Source organism: Microcaecilia unicolor, chromosome 2 (genome assembly GCF_901765095.1).
Source record: "Microcaecilia unicolor chromosome 2, aMicUni1.1, whole genome shotgun sequence".
Taxonomy (NCBI): Eukaryota; Metazoa; Chordata; class Amphibia; order Gymnophiona; family Siphonopidae; genus Microcaecilia; species Microcaecilia unicolor.
The window spans coordinates 498,783,430-498,802,623 of NC_044032.1; the positions used below are offsets into that span (position 1 = coordinate 498,783,430).

The window sequence follows — 19,194 nt, forward strand, 5'->3', positions numbered from 1 at the left end:
AAAGCTTAAAGGTGATCCAAGAATTTATTGGAAGCCAAAACAATTTAACCAGGAAAGGAGTTGCCCTAGAATAGTGGAGAGCTCCACACACAAGGTAGGTATCGGTATTCTGCATGGATTGTAATTTCCTGACTAAAGAGTACTTAAAACCTGAGTAAACACCATTACAATAATCAAATTTTGAAAGAACTAATGTTTGAACCAAAGAACTGAAGACAGAGTTTGAAAAGAAAGGGCAAAATCGCTTCAATCTCCACATCACAATGTATTGAAGACACAAGAAACCACCTTAGATATCCAAGGTTCAAAAGACAGATACTGGTCAATGGTTATACCCAGGATTTTCATAGTCATTGCTAATGGACAAGTTATATTATCTATCATAAAATTCTGAATAACCACAGTATGATAGGGATTAGTCAGAATCAGGAATTTGGTTTTGTCTTTGTAAAGTTTAAGTCTGAATTCAGCATCCCAGGATTCCATCAGAATCAAGCCAGATTTGAGGGTAGATAAGGTCTCTGATAAATTATCCAAAAACAGAATATAAATGGTAACAGCATCAGCACATATGAAGGCCTTAACATTTCTGGATTCCAATAAACTACCTAGTAGAGCCATCATTAAATTGAGCAGGATAGGAGGAAAGGGGAAGCCCTGAGGAACACCACAAACCGAGGGCCAGGACGAAGACAAAAGACCAGCCTGCTTTACTTGATAGTGTCTACATTTTAATAACAACCTCCTACCCCCATCTTCACCCTCCAATTTAGATCCCACCCTAAGTACTACACCCTCAGGATCAGCAAGGGCCCGCATTTAGTACCCTCCCTCATTTTCCACCTGTTTCCATCTCTCCTGGGGCTCTTTAAGTGCATTATAGTGTTACCAAAGGGAATTAACTGATAAGAAAACCTCTGGCTTTCCTCTGAGTGACCATCCTGCTTATTTTCTAACGAGAAGGCCAGCCATCTTCCGACACAAATTGGGAGATGGCCGGCCATCTCCTGAAGCCGGCGAAATCAGTATAATCGAAAGCCGATTTTCGCCGGCTTCAACTACTTTCCGTCGCAGGGCCGGCCAAACCTCAAGGGGGCGTTTGGGCAGGGTATGAAAGGCGGGACATGGGCGTGGTTACGAGGTGGCCGGCTTTGGCCGATAATGGAAAAAAGAAGGCCGGCTCTGACGAGCACTTCGCTGGCTTCACTTGGTCCATTTTTCAGGACCAAGCTTCAAAAAAGTGTCCACACTGACCAGATGACCACCAGAGGTGGTAGTAAGTATTGAGCCCTTCAAACCCCCCAAAACCCACTGTACCCACATGTAGGTGTCCCCCTTCACCCCTAAGGGCTGTGGTAGTGGTGTACAGTTGTGGGGGAGGATGGGGGGGGGGCTCAGCACCCAATGTAAGGGAGGTATGCACCTGGGAGCAATTTTTGAAGTCCACTGCAGTGCCCCCTAGGGTGCCCGGTTGGTGTCCTGGCATGTCAGGGGGAGCAGTGTACTACAAATGCTGGCCCCTTCCACAACCAAATGCCTTGGATTTGACCGGGTTTGAGATGGCCGGCCTCAGTTTCCATTATCACTGAAACCAATGCCGGCCATCTCAAACCCAGCCATCTCTGACATTTGGCCGGCCATCTTTTTCGATAATACGGTTTGGGGCCGTTCGATTATGCCCCTCCATGCTACTCTGCTGTAGCCCATAATTCCCCCCCTCCCAAATCACTAACCAGTCCCTTTCCAATGGCGGAGCTTCCTCCTTCCATCTCCAGACTATTACTATCTTACTATGAGTCATCTAGAGCTCATCTTAGCTACCCCCACCCTCTCCCACCTCCAGTATCCATAACACATCCTCTCTGAAGCCCTTTTGGCCTTCTATGTAATTCCATAACTGCTCCCAGAAACTATTAAGATACATGCATTCCCATCACATATGTTTATATGTGCCCTTCTCAGAATAACCTGTCCAATAGGGACCTGTGCCCCCTTCAATCAATATATTATACTGCTGCTGCCTTTAGTTCATTGCAAATGAACATTTATGAGCATATAAATTAATATTTCCCCATTCCACCGCACTCAAATCCCTACCCAATTCTGACTCCCACTGGGGTCTATGGCTCTATGCTTCTTTAGCCGTGATTGCACACTCAACCTTAGCTGGGATTACCAGGGAGCCAAGCCATGCCATCTATTCTTCATCTAGTCTGGGCAGCAGCATCTCAGCTAGATAGCCCTTAATCATGTGGTAGGTGAAATCTTAATGCACGACCATGCCATTTTTTGGCCTTTTAACCCGCTGCAGTAAAAACAGCCCCTGCCACTAGCATAGGGCCCTTTTTACCGCAGCTTGGTAAAAAGGACCCCTCACTCATCAAATACTTAAAAATTTATCTTATGGAAAAAAATCTCACTATCAACACTTTAAATTTCCTCAGATGCCACAAACGTTTCACACAGACTAGGCAGCACTTCTTTCTTCTGTGGTGTCCATTGCTCTCCCTCAAACTGTTTCTGACAAGTTTCCGTTACTGACTACTGCAGCCAATCAGAGCACAGCTTACATACACTCAAACCTCTTAGCAATTCCATTACTCTATTTTATATTAAAATTAATGTTTTAACCCTCTTTTTTTGCTTTTAAACCCAAAGATGCCAAGGGTGGCCCATCCCAATGATGGAGATTTACCTCCACAATTCTGGAGATTGAAGGCCAATGAGTGAGGTTTTTTTTGTGGGCCCCATCCATTTCTAAAATTAGTTCTGGCAGATGCACATTCTAAACCTTGACATATTCCAATCAATAAATAGAAAATACAATTCTTTTTTTCTACCTTTGTCTGGTGATTTTTTTCTGATCATCTTGTCCTCAATCTCTGGTTCTGCTTCTTTTTGTCTGTGCTCCTATCCACTTGCTAATTCTTTTTTCTCGTCCTTTCTCCTTCAGTTCTTGCACTACATCCATCTTTGGTACTCATCTTTCCGATCCAGCTTTATTCCATTTTCATTCCTCTTCTCAATTCTAGTTTTCCATCTGTTTCCTCCCTCTCTCCCCTATATATGTGCATCTCCTCCTCCCCTTTTCCATTCCCTTCCTATCTCCTGTGCGACATGTCTTCCCTCTATCTTTCCTTCCATTTCCCTCCATCCACGTGCACTTCCTTCCTTTCTTTTCCCTTCCATTCCATCCATGTGCATCTCTTCCCTCTCTCTATTCTTTCCTTCCTCTCTATCCATCAGGACTTGTTAAAAGCCGGATCCTTCAAATCTATACCTCCTACAATGGGATCCGCAGAGGACTGGCTTTTACTTATGTGCTGCTCCTGATCCTCTCTTGCCTTGGACATGGGGCTCTAACTTGTCCTGTTCTGCTCAGATTCTCTGCTGCTTTCATCTGACCCAGATCCTGTGTTGCCTCAGCAAAATTGTGAGGCTGCCCTGAATTCTCTGCTACCTTGGTTTGCCCCAAATCCAGTGGTTGCTGTGGCTGTTTCTCTATCCTGCCCACTCTGTTTCAGCAGGGCTTACCTTGTCCAGGAGCTTTAGGGTTTTTTTTTTAACATTAAAGTTGGATCAAACTTTAATATTAAAGAAAAAAAATCACAAAAGTGGAGACATAGCCAGGGTAGCCACAGGATCTGGGGAATACTGAGGTAGCAGAGGATCTAAGCAAAGCAGGGTTAAGTCAGAGCCCCATGTCTGAGGCAGCAGAGGATCCAGGGCAGCATATAAACAAAAGCCAGATCTTCCAGGGACCAGATTGGAGGAGGTATAGAGTGGATCCAGAAGTTCTGATTTTTGCTTATTCCCTTCATCCATATGCAGCATTTCCCCTCTCTCTTCCCTTCCCTCCCATCCATATGCAGCATTTTCCCTCTATCTTGCATCTTTATGCACCATTTCACTTGTCTACGCTCTCCTACTCTCTTCCCTGCCTCCCACTCATCGAGCATCACCCACTCTCTCATCTCCCTCAGTCCAACATTGTCCCCCTTGCACTCCTACCTTCCGCCCCTAAAACCTCCCTCCCACTACCGCCTCCCATGCTGCCGCACATCTGAGTCTGGGCTCGCAACAAGAAAGGACAAGGCACAGTACCAGCATTAACTTCCCCACTGAGGATCCCACACACTTGTTGAAGGCCCTGCTGGTACTGCTCTCTCTGATACATACGCATATGCATCAGAGAGGGCACTGTCAACAAAGCCTTCATGAGTGGATAGGCTGGTAGGTTCCTCAGTGTGGAAGTTAGTGCTGATTGATTGGTGTGGTCCATTACTGTTGCTGCCAGGGTCCCGGACTCAGAGGTACAGCAGCATGGGAGGCAGCAGAGGTAGACAAAGGAGATCAGACTGAACTCAAGCCTGGAGTTCCAATGACCCTCCTCCTAGGGCAGCTGCTCCCTTTGCCCATTCAAAAGGCGACCCTGAGTGGGAGGCTAAATGCTTGAGATGAGGGGACTTTGGCATGTGAGCTGAAGAACAAGGCTGAATGTGTGCATCACATGTCAAATGCGTGTGACTTGATTTATGACGTTTACAGACATACCAAGTCACAGCCATGCAATTATCTGAATTATGTAAGAATCAGAATTTTTAGAGACCCAAATCCCCCCAAATGGATGTCTTATCAACTTTCAACATTTTGCGTAGAAAAAGAGATTGATTAAAGAGGGCCATAGTACTCTTTTGCCAACTCTGCACACCTTAATTCTGGGGTTTTTAACTACTTTTACTTTTAAAATCACTTAAATATTTAATTTATTATGTAGATGTCAGTGCCAGGCTCCGTGGCACTTACTACACATGCGCAATTTTTCACACCGTTATCGGGGTCATTGTGTGCATCGAAGAGCCCCCTTTTGGCTCCCAGCATCCTCCGGGCTAAATCAATTTAAAAAAACACTGTGTTCTGCACATGCACTGATACGCTATTTTTAAATAAATGGCCAAAATCTACTAAGACCCTCTCTGAAGTCTAAAATTATTGTCTTCACACTTCTTTATATATAATTGGTGGCACAGTGGTCCCCTGAGCTTCGGCAAATTCTCAAGCCCAATGGGACTATCCCCAGCAATCACAAATGCACGTGTGACACCATTAATGTTGTCACAGTGCACATGCAATGCCGTGAGTGCATGCGGCAAATTTCTCTGCCTAGCCAAGGCCTCAACTCATCCTGATCCTCTCTTATCTGCTCATACTGGCTTCCTTCCACCTCTGGGTGACCCAGAACCCCACAGGTCATATCGGCAACATGACTCCTGCACCGGGTCTGCCCCCATTGAGGGACCAACACCCAACCTTCCCTGGAGCCTTCCCAAGCCCAAGAAGCCAGGAAAATAGAGAAAAAATATTTTTTTCCCTTTGGTTACATTAGCTTTGCTTTGCAATACGTATATCAGTCTCAAGCTGATGCAGCTATACCTTGGGCTGAACACAAGGACCTGACAAAATTAAGGGATGTTGTAGCAGGCCACTGCTACTGATACTGCTGACATCAGTGAGCTTGCCAATATTCTGGAGTATATATTGTCAAGCCTCTTAAGACTTATTATCCGTAAAGTCTCAATGTCTTGAAGTATAACTTTGGCACACCAGCCCACACTCGAAGACTCTTTATTTTCTAAAGTTCCCATTATGGAATAAATATAGATAATTTACTCACAGTCAGATGTTCAGAAATATTGCCCCATGGCAACAGAGACTCTGTGTTTCTGAGAGCTGAAACAGTGGTTGGAGGTAGAAATCTGAAGAAAGGCAGCGTTATTGCAGAGGTGGGAAAATAGTTAAACAGGTAGAAGTAGCTCAGACCTGGGTGGCTAGAAAGTGCAATATCTCATTAGGGAGATATATTACAAGGTAAAAAGCGCATTCGTTCCAGGGAGCTTTGCAGGACAACTGCTATCTGAAGCAAGATGGAGAATGCCTCATGGAGAAAGAGAGGCCAAGAAGGGGCTCACAAAGGCCCAGGAAGGAGGCGGTAAATGGACCAATAGGGACAGAGCCTGCCATCAGGTAGCAGGGATGGTCCAAGAGGGAAGCCCTTGATTGGAGGGAAAGGTCATACCTGGCTGACCTCTCAGGACAGAGATAGTAAGAATGACCAGGAAATGATAGCAGGTAGACAAGGAGCCAAGCTTGGCTGAAAAACAGAAGAGGTCTTTGCAGCAGGATAGACCAATAGTAACAGTCCTTATACAAACAGGCAGGGATGGCTGCATTACATGTGAGACTACATTACGCACAATGCATTGCTCATATATCTTTGCAGTGAGGAATGCAGCAGTAAAAATCCTTAGAAGTGAGAATAACAGTAAAAGCATTAAACACATTTTAGGGTCACACTATAAACTAGTGCAAGGCAATCGGAGGACAGAACATATATAACTGCTGTGTTTAGTATTTGCACCAATGTGCATAAATCAGTTAGCTTTATTTTTCTATTTTATACCTGTATAAAACCCATAGCGAGTAAAATAAACTGTTTCCATTGTTATTTAAAGCATATGTTTTGGCATAACCTACAAAAGAAGCAGGTTTGCTAAGAAGAACTTACAAAGAAATTGATTGAAATTAAGAACATTGAAGATTTTCCAGTAAAAGCCAAGTAACTCATAAAGGAACTGATGGCCATTGACATAGAAAGGAAATGATCTCAGCTCAAATTTGGGTCAAAGAATTAATCTTCAGCCCCAGACGGAAAAAAAAAAGAGTCCATTAATCCCTCAACAAACATCCACAACAATTGATATACCTCTTATCAGCAGTGAAGATGCTGCAGCCAATGATTCTTTGACTGGTACAAAGAAGTCTTGCTGGGAATTCTTCAGTCAGAATTACATCAGAACAATTACAGTTGCAGACTGATGTGTTGAAAACTGATCTAACTGGTTTATAAGAACAACAGAAGCCAGGACTACTTACAGATGAAGAGGAATAGAATTAAAAGAAGCAAAGAAAATAAAGGTGGAAGAGGAAACTAAATTAAGGAGGAAGAAGGATGACCAGAAAAGGTTTCTGAAGGCAAGGGAGAATAAGAAGAAAAAACTGAATGCTATTTTGGAACAAAATCCAGTGCTTCACAAAGCACTATCAGAAGCAGTTCTGGTAAACCATGAATTGAAGACGATCAGCTAGACATCTCTATGCATGGTTCAGCTTTCCATGATAAAAGACAGCATGTCATTTACAGAAGCATAAAAACTTTACATCATTTGACTGAGCAGTTGAAGGCAGATGGATTTCAAATCAAAGTGGATTAAACCTTCATCTTCTATCATCTTTAGAAGGAAAACATCAGGATTTAAAAGTCCCAGTTAATTAGAGCACAAAACAATATTCAGACAACTCATATAGATGGAGTGTTTTGCACAGCCACAATCAGACACTTGGAAGAGCTGTCATCCATGCTGGGACTGAATGAGGTGTGTTTAATCAGCCAAGACAAGTGTCATGTTCCAATTGGTTTGACAGCTGTGAATAAACAGAACCCACTGCTGATGCACACTGAATATCAAGTCAGCCTCCCCGACCATAACTGAATTATGGCTAACCGACATAAACTAATCTTATCAGTGTATGCAGGAAAAAGTCACATTATGCCTGACAGTCTTGGGAACAAGGACGCCATTGGCTACTCAGGTCCAACATATAACACAATCAGATCAAGAAACACTCATCACTGACAGAACTCAGTCATGGTCTTGACTTCAAATTTTTATTAACTCTGGAGGACTCTGAAGCCACAGGAGTGGTATTGATCATTTAGTAAAACCAGAACATAGCCAGTGATCCATTTAGCCCAGTATCCTGCTTCCAACAGTGGCCAATCCAGGTCACAAGTACCTGGAAGAATCCCAATGGGTAGAAAGATTCCCAGGGATAAGTAATAGCTTTCCCAATGACTATTTTAATAGCAGATTATGGACTTTTCCTCCAGGAACTTTAAAAACCTTTATGAACCCCAGAAATTCCAGCTGCTGTTACCACAATATCCGACAACGAGTTCCAGAGCTTAACTCTTTGTTGAGTGAAAAATTATTTTCTTCTATTTGTTTTAAAAATATTACCATGTAACTTCATGGAGTGTACCCTACTCTTTGTATTTTTTGAAAGATTAAACAATCAATTTATGTTTACTCATTCTACTTCACTCAGAATTTTGTAGACTTCTATCATATCTCCCCTAACCTCTTATAGCTATCCTCGTTGTAGAGGAGTTCCATTCCCCTTAATCATTTTGGTCACCCTTCTTTGAACTATACACAGAGGTCCTGATGAAAATCCATGCTACCAAAAGTCATGAAGATTGGCATTCATCACTTTATTCAACCTGAACTGGATGCTATGTTTATCACGACAAATGCTCCTGGATGAAGTGTATTCAACAGGGTTGAACAAAAGATGGTGTCATTAAACAGAGAACTGAGCAGACTGATCCTGCCTCACAATCACTATGGCAGTCATTTAGATGAGATGTAACACCATTGACAGATCTCTAAGAAAACATTTTTAGTTTCAATGAGAAGACTCTGGCTGAAATTTGGTCACTGTTGATAGTTGACAAATTGACCCTTCTGCTAGCCATAAACTCAATTAATTGTGAGGGTTCAAAAAAGGCTTACTTGAGTGAATAATATTTAATCATTTATCTACATGGGAATTTCAAAAAGAATACGACCCCTAGTAGAAAATCCCCAGCTCTCAGCAAAAGAAATTGCCTTCTACATTTTTGAGTTTCCAAAATATATGAACAAGACAGTTAAAGAAAGGAAACTTTACTATATCTAAAGAAAAGTTTCAACAACAAATCACAGTCCGCCACTAAGGTGAAAATCACCACCCATGGTGGCCGGTTCCCAATCTTGCACATTTGAATGTTCCAATGAGGGAGACACATCAATGGGACCCTCAAGAATAGTGGGATCAGAAATGTCAGATATAGAAGCTGGTAAATTCCAATTTCTATATTCTTTCTAAAATGGGCCTTCGCATGTAATACCTCATTTTATGAGCTTTCACGGTGTAATAACATAGTAGATTACGGCAGAAAAAGACCTGCACAGTTCATCCAGTCTGCCCAACAAGATAAACTTATATGTGCTACATTTTGTGTATATCTTGTGCTACATTTTGTGTATACCTTACCTTGATTTGTATCTGCCATTTTCAGGGCACAGACCTTAGAAGTCTGCCCAGCACTAGCCCTGCCTCCCACCACCGGCTTTGCCACCCAATCTCCGCTAAGCTTCTGAGGATCCATTCCTTCTGAACAGGATTCCTTTATGTTTATCCCATGCATGTTTGAATTTCATTACCGTTTTCATCTCCACCACCTCCCGTGGGAGGGCATTCCAAGTATCCACCACTCTCTCCGTGAAAAAATACTTCCTGACATTTTTCTTGAGTCAGCCCCCCTTCAATCTCATTTCATGTCCTCTAGTTCTACCGTCTTCCCATCCATGGAAAAGGTTCGTTTGCGGATTAATACCTTTCCAATATTTGAACGTCTGTATCATATCACCCCTGTTTCTCCTTTCCTCCAGGGTATACATGTTAAGGTCCGCAAGTCTCTCCTCATACGTCTTGTAATGCAAATCACATACCATTCTCGTAGCTTTTCTTTGCACCGCTTCAATTCTTTTTACATCCTTAGCAAGATACGGCCTCCAAAACTGAACACAATACTCCACGTGGGGCCTCACCAACGACTTATACAGGGGCATTAAAACCTCTTTTCTTCTGCTGGTCACACCTCTCTCTCTATACAGCCTAGCAACCTTCTAGCTACGGCCACCACCTTGTCACACTGTTTCATCGCCTTCAGATCCTCAGATACTATCACCCCAAGATCCCTCTCTCCGTCCGTATATATCAGACTCTCACTGCCTAACACTTACGTCTCCCGTGGATTTCTACTCCCTAAGTGCATCACTTTGCATTTCTTCGCATTGAATTTTAATTTCCAAACCTTAGACCATTCTTCTAGCTTCCGTAGATCCTTTTTCATGTTTTCCACTCCCTCCCGAGTGTCCACTCTGTTACAAATCTTAGTATCATCCGCAAAAAGGCAAACTTTACCTTCTAACCCTTCGGCAATGTCATTCACAAATATATTGAACAGAATCGGCACCAGCACCGATCCCTGAGGCACTCCACTACTCACCTTTCCCTCATCCAAGCGAATTCCATTAACCACCACCCTCTGTCGTCTGTCCGTCAACCAGTTCCTAATCCAGTTCACCACGTCGGGTCCTATCTTCAGCCTGTCAAGTTTATTCAAGAGCCTCCTGTGGGGAACTGTGTCAAAAGCTTTGCTGAAATCTAAGTAGATTACATCTATAGCACATCCTTGATTCAATTCTCCAGTCACCCAGTCAAAGAATTCAATGAGATTCGTTTGGCACGATTTCCCTTTGGTAAAACCATGTTGTCTCAGATCCTGCAACTTATTGGCCTCCAGGAAATTCACTATCCTTTCCTTCAGCATTGCTTCCATTACTTTTCCAATAACCAAAGTGAGGCTTACCGGCCTGTAGTTTCCAGCTTCTTCCCTATCACCATTTTTGTGAAGAGGGACCACCTCCGCCATTCTCCAATCCCTCGGAACCTCTCCCATCTCCAAGGATTTATTAAACAAATCTTTAAGATTCTTGCGAGTCTTGGGATCTTTTTTCATTTCAAGGGATCCGTAGTCCTAATTACCTTGTTTGTTTACACATGAGAGCTTGATATGTATACAAATGCTTTGTATATATTCAGAAAGCATATATGTATCGGAGGTGTGTGAGAATAAGTGAAAGAAAAGGCATGGAGTTGGGATTGTAAAAGAAAGAGGCTTAGAATAGGACTAAAGGATGGTATTTATTTTGTTTAGGGATAAAGGAAGGCTAAAATATTTTTAAGATGGCAAACTGAAGAAAAACAACAATTACCTTTAAAAAGTGGCTTTTGCATGTGAAGTCTAGCCATTTTTTAAATAAAGAAGGAAAATTAGTTAATTACCTGATAATTTTCTTTCCTTTAGTCCCAAGGGATCAGTCTAGAATGGGTTGTGACCATCCGCCAGCAGGTGGAGAAGGAGAACTTTAATGTGTTGTGCCTCATAAGCTCCTGCGCTCAACAACCAAGCCAGTATTCAATAACAAAGCAGTGAAAGAGTGTGACTACCAGAAGAAAAAACTCCAGCCTCTAGATAGAAAAAGAACTATGAAATGAAGGGCAAAACTAGTGCCTTAGAAATAATGGAACCAGAACAATACAAACACCCAAAATTACCTAGAACCCGGAAAAAACAAAGCCATCATAGAAGTACAGGCTCTGGACTGATCCTTTGGGAATAAAGGAAAGAAACTTATCAGGTAATTAACTAATTTTTCCTTCCATTATGTCCCAAGGATCAGTTCAGACAAATGGGATGTACAAAAGCAATCCTTAAGAGTGGAGGGACTGTGATATCCCTTGCAGTGAGAACCATGGCCTCGAACGAAGCATCGGCTGACCAACAGATCTCTGCCAATTAAATTTCCCTAGACTCTGCCAAAGAAGTCACTATAGACCTGGTAGAATGAACCTTGATGTGCATGGGAGAAGATCTACCCCTCAGAATGTAAGCTGAAGAAATAGCCAAGCCACTGTTGCTTTGGAGACCAGCAAACCCTTCCAGGGTCCCACAAAGAGGACAAAAAGATGATCAGACTGCCTGAAATCAATGGTAGCAGTAAGAAAGTGCATAAAGATGCGCTTCACATCCAACAGTCGCAGGGAAGCGTTTTCTGCAGAATAGACCTCCCTGGAAAAAGAAGGAAGAAACACAGTCTGATTGACATTAAAAGGAGGTACAATCTTCAGCAAAAGGGATGGAACTGTCCGTACGGAAACTCCCAAGTTAGAAAAGCAGAGACAGGGACCTCTGCAAGAGAGAGCTTGAAGCTCTGAAACTAATGTTGACCAAATGGCAACTAGAAATGCTGCCTTTAAAGTAATATCTTTGATAGTTGCTCAAAGGGTGATGACTGAAGAGCCTTAAGAACCACATGAAGACTCCACTGAGGGCAAATATTGCAGTGAGGGGGACGCAGATGAGTGACTCCCTTGAGGAATCGCACTATATCAGGGTGAGCAGCCAATGAGGCATTCTGTATCTTGCCTGTATGACATACCAATGATGTCACCTGAACCTTGAGCGAATTGAGAGCCAAGCCTTCTTTGAATCCCTCCTGAAGGAAGGATAAAATCTGAGACAAGGAAGCACAAAATGAAGAAATACTATTCTGTGTAGACCAGCTCTCAAAAGTTCTTAACACACTAGCATACTCTAGAAGTGGACTGCTTTATGCTTGCAGCAAGGTAGTAATAACATCATCCGCGTAACCCTTCTTCCTCATTCGCACCCTCTCAAGAGTCAGGCTGTAAGACCAAAGCAGGAGGGATCCTCCAAAAGTACTGGACCTTAGTGCAATAAGCCCATCTGTGGAGGAAGAGTCAACCAAGGAGCGATTTGAAGACGGATGAGGTCTGCATACCAAGGACGTCTGGGCCAGTCCAAAGCTACAAGAATGACCTTCCCAGGATGACACGCAATCCTGTGCAACATCCTTCCCATGAGAGGTCCCGGAGGAAACACATAAAGGAGGCCATCTGATGGCCAAGGCTGTACCAGTGCATCCATTCCTAGGGAGTCTTTCTCCCTAAAGTGGCTGTAGAATCTGTGTACTTGCGAATTGAGTCTGGATGCCATGAGGTCCAGAACCAGAAGGCCCACTGTGTGGAAATGAGGCAAAATGCAGTCTTTGACAGTTGCCTTCCCCCAGGTCCAGAGACACTCTGCTGAGGAAATCCACTTGTGAGTTCAGTGATCCCACTATGTGAGATGCTGAAATCATTGGATTGCTCAATTCCACCCACTGAAAAATAAGATGCGTCTCCTGGGATAGAGATACACTCTTTGTTCCTCCTTGTCTGTGGATGTAAGACATAGCTATGACACTGTCTGAGAGCATGCACACTGGCTTCCCACAAAGAAGAGGCACAAAAGCTAGTAGAGCTTTCTGGACAGCTCAAAGTTCCAATCTGTTGATGGATGGGGAAGCCTCCACTATTGATCAGCGGCCCTGTGTAGAGTGGTGGAGATAATAGGTTCCCCATCCAAAGAGGCTGGCATCAGAGGTGAGAACACACCAATTGGGAGTCTGTAAGGGCAACTCTGCCTGAGTGTGCACAGTTAGAAGCCACCAAGTCAGACTCTGTCTGGCTTGAGGCGCCCATGGCACAAGCCGGTCAAAAGTCCCCAAGACTGGAGACCACCGTCTCCACGGAAAACTGTAGGGGCCACTTGTGCAACTTTGACAAGGCAGAACATCCAAAGTTGCCACCATAGAACTGAGAACCTGAGCTTAATCTCACACCCACGGGCAGGGAAGAGAGAGAAGCCTGAGAATTTGCTGACTGAGCTTGCGCTGATGATGCTGAGGCAGGAAGACCTTCCCTGCCTGGGTACTGAAGCGCATGCCCAGAAACTCCATGGTCTGGTTGCGATTGAGATGATTCTTGCTGTAATTCACCACCCAACCCAGCGCAAAAAGAAGAGACAGGACTATCTGTATACTGCAAATGCTCTCTTGATAAGAAGGCACCTGAATTAGCCAATCGTTCTGGTAAGGATGTACCTGGATCCCTTGCTGGTGAAGAAAGGCTGCCACCACCACCATAACTTTGAAAATGTGTGAGGTGCAGTGGCGAGGCCAAAAGGCATAACCTTGAATTGAAAATGATCTCCCAGGATCACAAACCGGAGAAAATTCATGTGAGGAGGCCAGATTGGGATATGAAAATAAGTGTATTTGAGGTCCAATAAGGTAAGAAACTCGCCTGGCTGGACCGAGTCTATAACAGAATGAAGAGTTTCTATGTGGAAGTGCAGAACTCTGAGAGCGAGACTTGTTCACCCATCTGAGATCTAGAACTGGGTGAAAAGTCTTCTTTCTTTGGGATGACAAAATAGATGGAATATCACCCCATGCCCCTTTCTGCCAGAGGGACGGCTGAATGGCCTCCAGTCGCCTTAAAGAGGCTAAGATATTTAGCACTGCCCAACTCTTTGCAGAGTTGCCACAAGGGGACAGTATGAAAAGATCTGCAAGTGGCTTCGAAAATTCTAGCTTGTATCCATGGAGAATGATATTGAGGACCCATTGGTCTGCAGTAATGGTGATCCATACCTTTTGAAAGCAGGAAAGACGCCCACCTATGTCTACAAACAAGGAGTGAACCTTGACCCCATCATTGCGAGGGCTGTGAAGAGGGAGAAGTTCTTGAGGAAGTAGAAAAGGGCTTCTTGCCTCCTCGAAAGGAAGATTGAATGTGAGGAAAGAGAGGTTTTTGAGCGGAAGCGCCAGCCTTCCCTGGTCTATACCACCACACTTCTCGAAAGCGAGACTTAGTTGCCTGTAGATGAGGCTTAGGATTGTCCTCAGGTAGCTTCTGGACCCTGGAATCTCCCAGGTCTTTAACAATCTTCTCCAAAGAGTAGTTTCCACTGAAAGGGCAACTTCGCTAGACGAGATTTGGATGCCACATCAGCGGCCCAATGCCTCAACCACAGCCAGCATCGTGCCAAAACAGCCAAGGCCATACCCTTAGCTGACGCTCAGTGAATATCATAAAAAGCGTCTGACAAAAAGGACAACCCCGCCTCTAGTCCAACATGGACAATTGTTGAACCCATGATAAAGAAACCCTGGCTACAAAAGAAGAAGAAATTGCTGCCTGAGAATTTAATACAGCTAGTTGGAAGACAAACTTCAAGGAAGCCTCAAACTTGCGGTCACGCATATCCTTTAATGTGGATAGTGGTACACTTAAGAGGCATATTTTCAAAGCAGTTTGGGAGGCTAAGTTCCATAGGTTTCTATGGAACTTTGGGAGGCTAAGTGCTTTGAAAATGAGCCTCTTAGTAACCACTGTAATAAGGGCATCCATCTTAAGCAGAGCAAACTGCTCTAAATCAGATGGCAGAAGGGATATAATTTGAACATAGCGTGAGTACCCAAAGTTTAGAATCAGGGTTCTCCCACTTGAGCTGCAATAAGCTCCTGCATAGCCTCATGAATATGGAAAGATACAGAAGGTCTCTTAGTACCTGACATAATAGATGGAGCAGGACCAGAGGACTGAGAAGCAGGGGAAGAAATGTTTAAAGCCTTCACAGATTTTATGATCAACATAGGCAATTCTGCTCTCAAAAACAGCCTAGCTACAGTATGATCATCACCCCTGTCTGCCTCTGAAATGTCCAAGTCAGGGTCATCCGCAGAACTAGGACAGTCAGAATACAAAGATAAAACCTCCTCGGAGTACCAAGGAGCAGGGGCGTATCTGAACTGCGGCGGTAGGGGGGGCCAGGGCCAGAGTGAGGGGGCACATTATAGCCCCCCCCCCGCCGCCGCCATTGCCGATCCCCCTCCCCCCAGCCGCTGCCATTGCCAACCCTCCCCCTCCGTTGTTGTCACCTACCTTCGCTGGCGGGGGACCCCAACCCCCGCCAGCCGAGGTCCGCGTCCTCCTGCCGCTGCCGGCTGCCGTTAAAAGAATTCCGTCAGCTGGCGGGGGACCCCCAACCCCCGCCAGCCAAGCCGAGGTCCTTTCATTTCTTCTTCCAGTAAAGCTGGCGCCGAAAGTTTCTTCTGAGTCTGACGTCGCTGCACGTTGTACGTGCAGGACGTCAGACTCAGAAACAGAATGAGCTTCTGTTTCTGAGTCTGACGTCCTGCACGTACAACGTGCAGCGACGTCAGACTCAGAAGAAACTTTCGGCGCCAGCTTTACTGGAAGAAGAAATGAAAGGACCTCGGCTTGGCTGGCGGGGGTTGGGGGTCCCCCGCCAGCTGACGGAATTCTTTTAACGGCAGCCGGCAGCGGCAGGAGGACGCGGACCTCGGCTGGCGGGGGTTGGGGTCCCCCGCCAGCGAAGGTAGGCGACAACAACGGAGGGGGAGGGTTGGCAGCGGTAGGGGGGTCCAGGGCGAAATCTGCGGGGGCCCAGGCCCCTGAGGCCCCACGCAGATACGCCCCTGCCAAGGAGGAACATTCTCCAAATCCTATGAAATGGAAAGTTTTTGTTTCTTAGGAAGCTGCTCCTCAAAAACAACGTGAGGGGAAGAAGGAGAGGCAGCCTGAGCTAACTTTAATAAAAAGGCCTGATGTAATAAAAGAACACATTCAGGCAAAAATGGCAGGGCAGAAATGTATACCCCCACAAGACCAACATCCATGGACATGACAGTGGGCAAGGAACCTGAGCCTGCTAAAACCACCATCGGAGCAGGGCTGGATTGAACTCCCGGAGAAGTACTGACGGCCAAAGTAGGCAAAAGCAGCATGTCCACAGCAGTAAAGCAAAGAGTGCAGGAACCAGTAGCCAAGAGCTTACCCTGCAGAACACACAAGACTTAATAGGCTTAGACATACAGAATAATACATATACTCACAGAAAACAGCCATCTCATGACCTCCAAGGCATTGAAGCCCCACAATCATTCCATAGCACAAGCACTATTTATTTGCTGCATTTGTACCCCACATTTTCCCACCTATTTGCAGGCTCAATGTGGCTTACATTATGTTGCAAAGGCATCACTACTAACAGAGTAAGAAATTCAGCATAATGTTACAGATTCATGTATAAGAATTCAGGTAAATAGGGTCAGTAGAATGATAATACATAACATATAATTGAGAACAGGTTAAGATATAATGATCAATGATGATAATATGATTAAAATAGTTGAATTAGAAGGATCAGTCTTAGTTGGTTCTGGTATAGACTGGAATCAGGTCATTAAGGAGGATTCTTTGTGTAAGTCTCTTCGAACAGGTGTGTCTTCAGTAACTTCCGGAATAACTGCAGTGGCTGCTGTATTTTGTTTTTTAAGATAGAGGCGGGAGAAAAAGAGAAGGGAAGACTCAGATAAAGAGGTGGAAATTGGCAACGGGGGAGCAGGGAGGGACCTAGACCACTAGGTTTACACCTGAGGCACAGGTTATTCTCAACCCCAAACTCAACTGAACCTGCAAACAGGATATGAGGCCACACAGAAGTCACTACAGCACACAGGAGCTGAAGGGGATAGAGAATACTGGTTTGGTTGCCAAGTGCAGGAGCGTATGAGGCACAACTTATTAGAGTTCTCTATCTCCACCTGCTGGCGGATGGTCTCAACCCTTTTGTCTGGACTGATCCTTGGGATGTAATGGAAAAGGTGATTAATAATGTTTAGAAGTATTAGACTGAAACAAGGTGGTTTATTCAAGCTGCCCGTTCTACTTATTGAAAAGCATAAAACATGTTTTTAAAAAGTGCTACATTTACCCACAATAAGTAATTTAAACTGAGTAGCCATGGTAGCCCTCTGGTCCAGATTTAAATCAGCCTCTAATAGGAGTAAGCATATTTGGGTCTAAGGACTTGAAAAAAGGTTTCTGTATATTTGGGTAGACTGGTCGGTAGGCAGAACAAAGCTCTGTTCATGCTTAACTACTCTTTTCAGGCTACAGAAAGATTCAAAGGGAATTATTTATATAACAGCAGTCCTAATCCAGATAACTCCCATAATTGAGACTATCACCTGGATTCTATATAGCGTGCCTAGCATTCTGCACTGAAATCCAAGCATATTCTGTAACAAAATGTGTAACTTAATTGGCTTAACAAGCCAATCAGCATTCTTAACATCACTTAACAAGCAATGGCCCAACATTGAATTTTCGGGTTTAACGGTGGTGGCGGTCAGCAAAATGCTGATCGCTGCCAGCTGAATTTCAGGCCCTGTACTTCTAGGAGTGATTTGCCCTGTTGCAATCTGTCAATGAGCCTTTGCCATGCATATTTTTTCCTTTCTCTTATTTTTAGTTGCTGCATTTTTCCTTTTTTTAAGGGTAATTCTATAAGAAGGGGTTGATTTTGGTGCCCGCTGTAAGCTTGTTCTATAAAGAATGCTAATGCAAGTGGCTGAAAATGTGCTTACATTTAAGGTGCGATCGCTTATACCAGCCTTGTATCTGGAAAATGTGTAAATTATCGTATTTTATAATTTACATATGAACTGTACACTTCACTACTCTTCCATCTAAGTTGAGGAGGAGTCCTCCATCTACAGTCCTGCCAGTGGGTGGTGCTGTTCTACCATCACATTTTCAATAGTGAGGGACAGGCAAGATCTATAGGACAGCAGATGATGCAAAAACTTATAAACGGCTCCTGTTGAGTCCTGGATGTTCAATAAAGTGGAAGTTTTTATATCATCTGCTGTCCCCCGCCTTTTTTCCGTCACCCTTGTTGTGACTGTTTTGTTTGCACGGCTACAAGGGTTGCTGTTCTTCTGGTTTTTGGTTAAGATCTATAGGACTCCAGAGAACCTGCCTGTCCCTAGTGATTGAAAACACAATACTGAAGCATCACCCCCTACTGGTAGAAATGCAGTTGGAGGACTCACGCTCAGATTAGAGGGAACAGTGTACTCCACCCATGCACCCATCCACACGCCTATTGGCAAAGCATGCACCATCAAATCATGGCGGACATTTTTCCACTAGTCAGTATCCTATAAAAGGTCATTTATTCATATAAAAGAATAGAACACTGCCTTCTTGCTGCATTAAAATAGGTGGCTTCTTATATATTTATGATTACATATTTCAAAAAACTTGATATACTATTGAGGGCCTTCACACAGGCATTAAAGCAGTTTACAAAATGGAAATCTATTTAAAAGGGGAGAAACAGAGGCAAAAGAGATGAAGTGGAGGGGAGCAAAAAAAAAAAACTGAGCAAGAGAGGTTAGAGAGAGAGAGGGGCTATGATGGGGGAGGGAAAGAAGTAACAAAAAGGTGTGTCTTCAGGACGTATTTGACAGTGGAGACAGTGGGTTGGTTCATAATGTGACGTGGCAGTTTGTTCCAAAGTCTGGGGCCAAGGTAGCTAAATACAGATTTGCGAGTACTATTGAGACGAAGGCGTGAGGGCGGGGGAAGAGTGAGGAGGTTGTTGTCAGCAGGGAGGGGTATAAGGAATGAGGAGATTGTTAAGGTAAGGGGGAACAGTAGAAAATCTGGATTTATAGATGAGAAGGTGTATTTTGAGTTTTATTCAAGAAGAGATAGGGAACCAGTGTTCTTTTTATAGGAGAG

General features: G+C 44.1%; 1 protein-coding gene across 2 annotated transcripts in view; it reads right to left on the bottom strand.

The window, feature by feature from the left end:
* The window catches only part of SORCS2 (sortilin related VPS10 domain containing receptor 2), a 1,538,136-nt gene that overhangs the window by 151,706 nt on the left and 1,367,236 nt on the right, over positions 1-19,194 (bottom strand). The gene's annotated exons all lie outside the window — the stretch shown is intronic.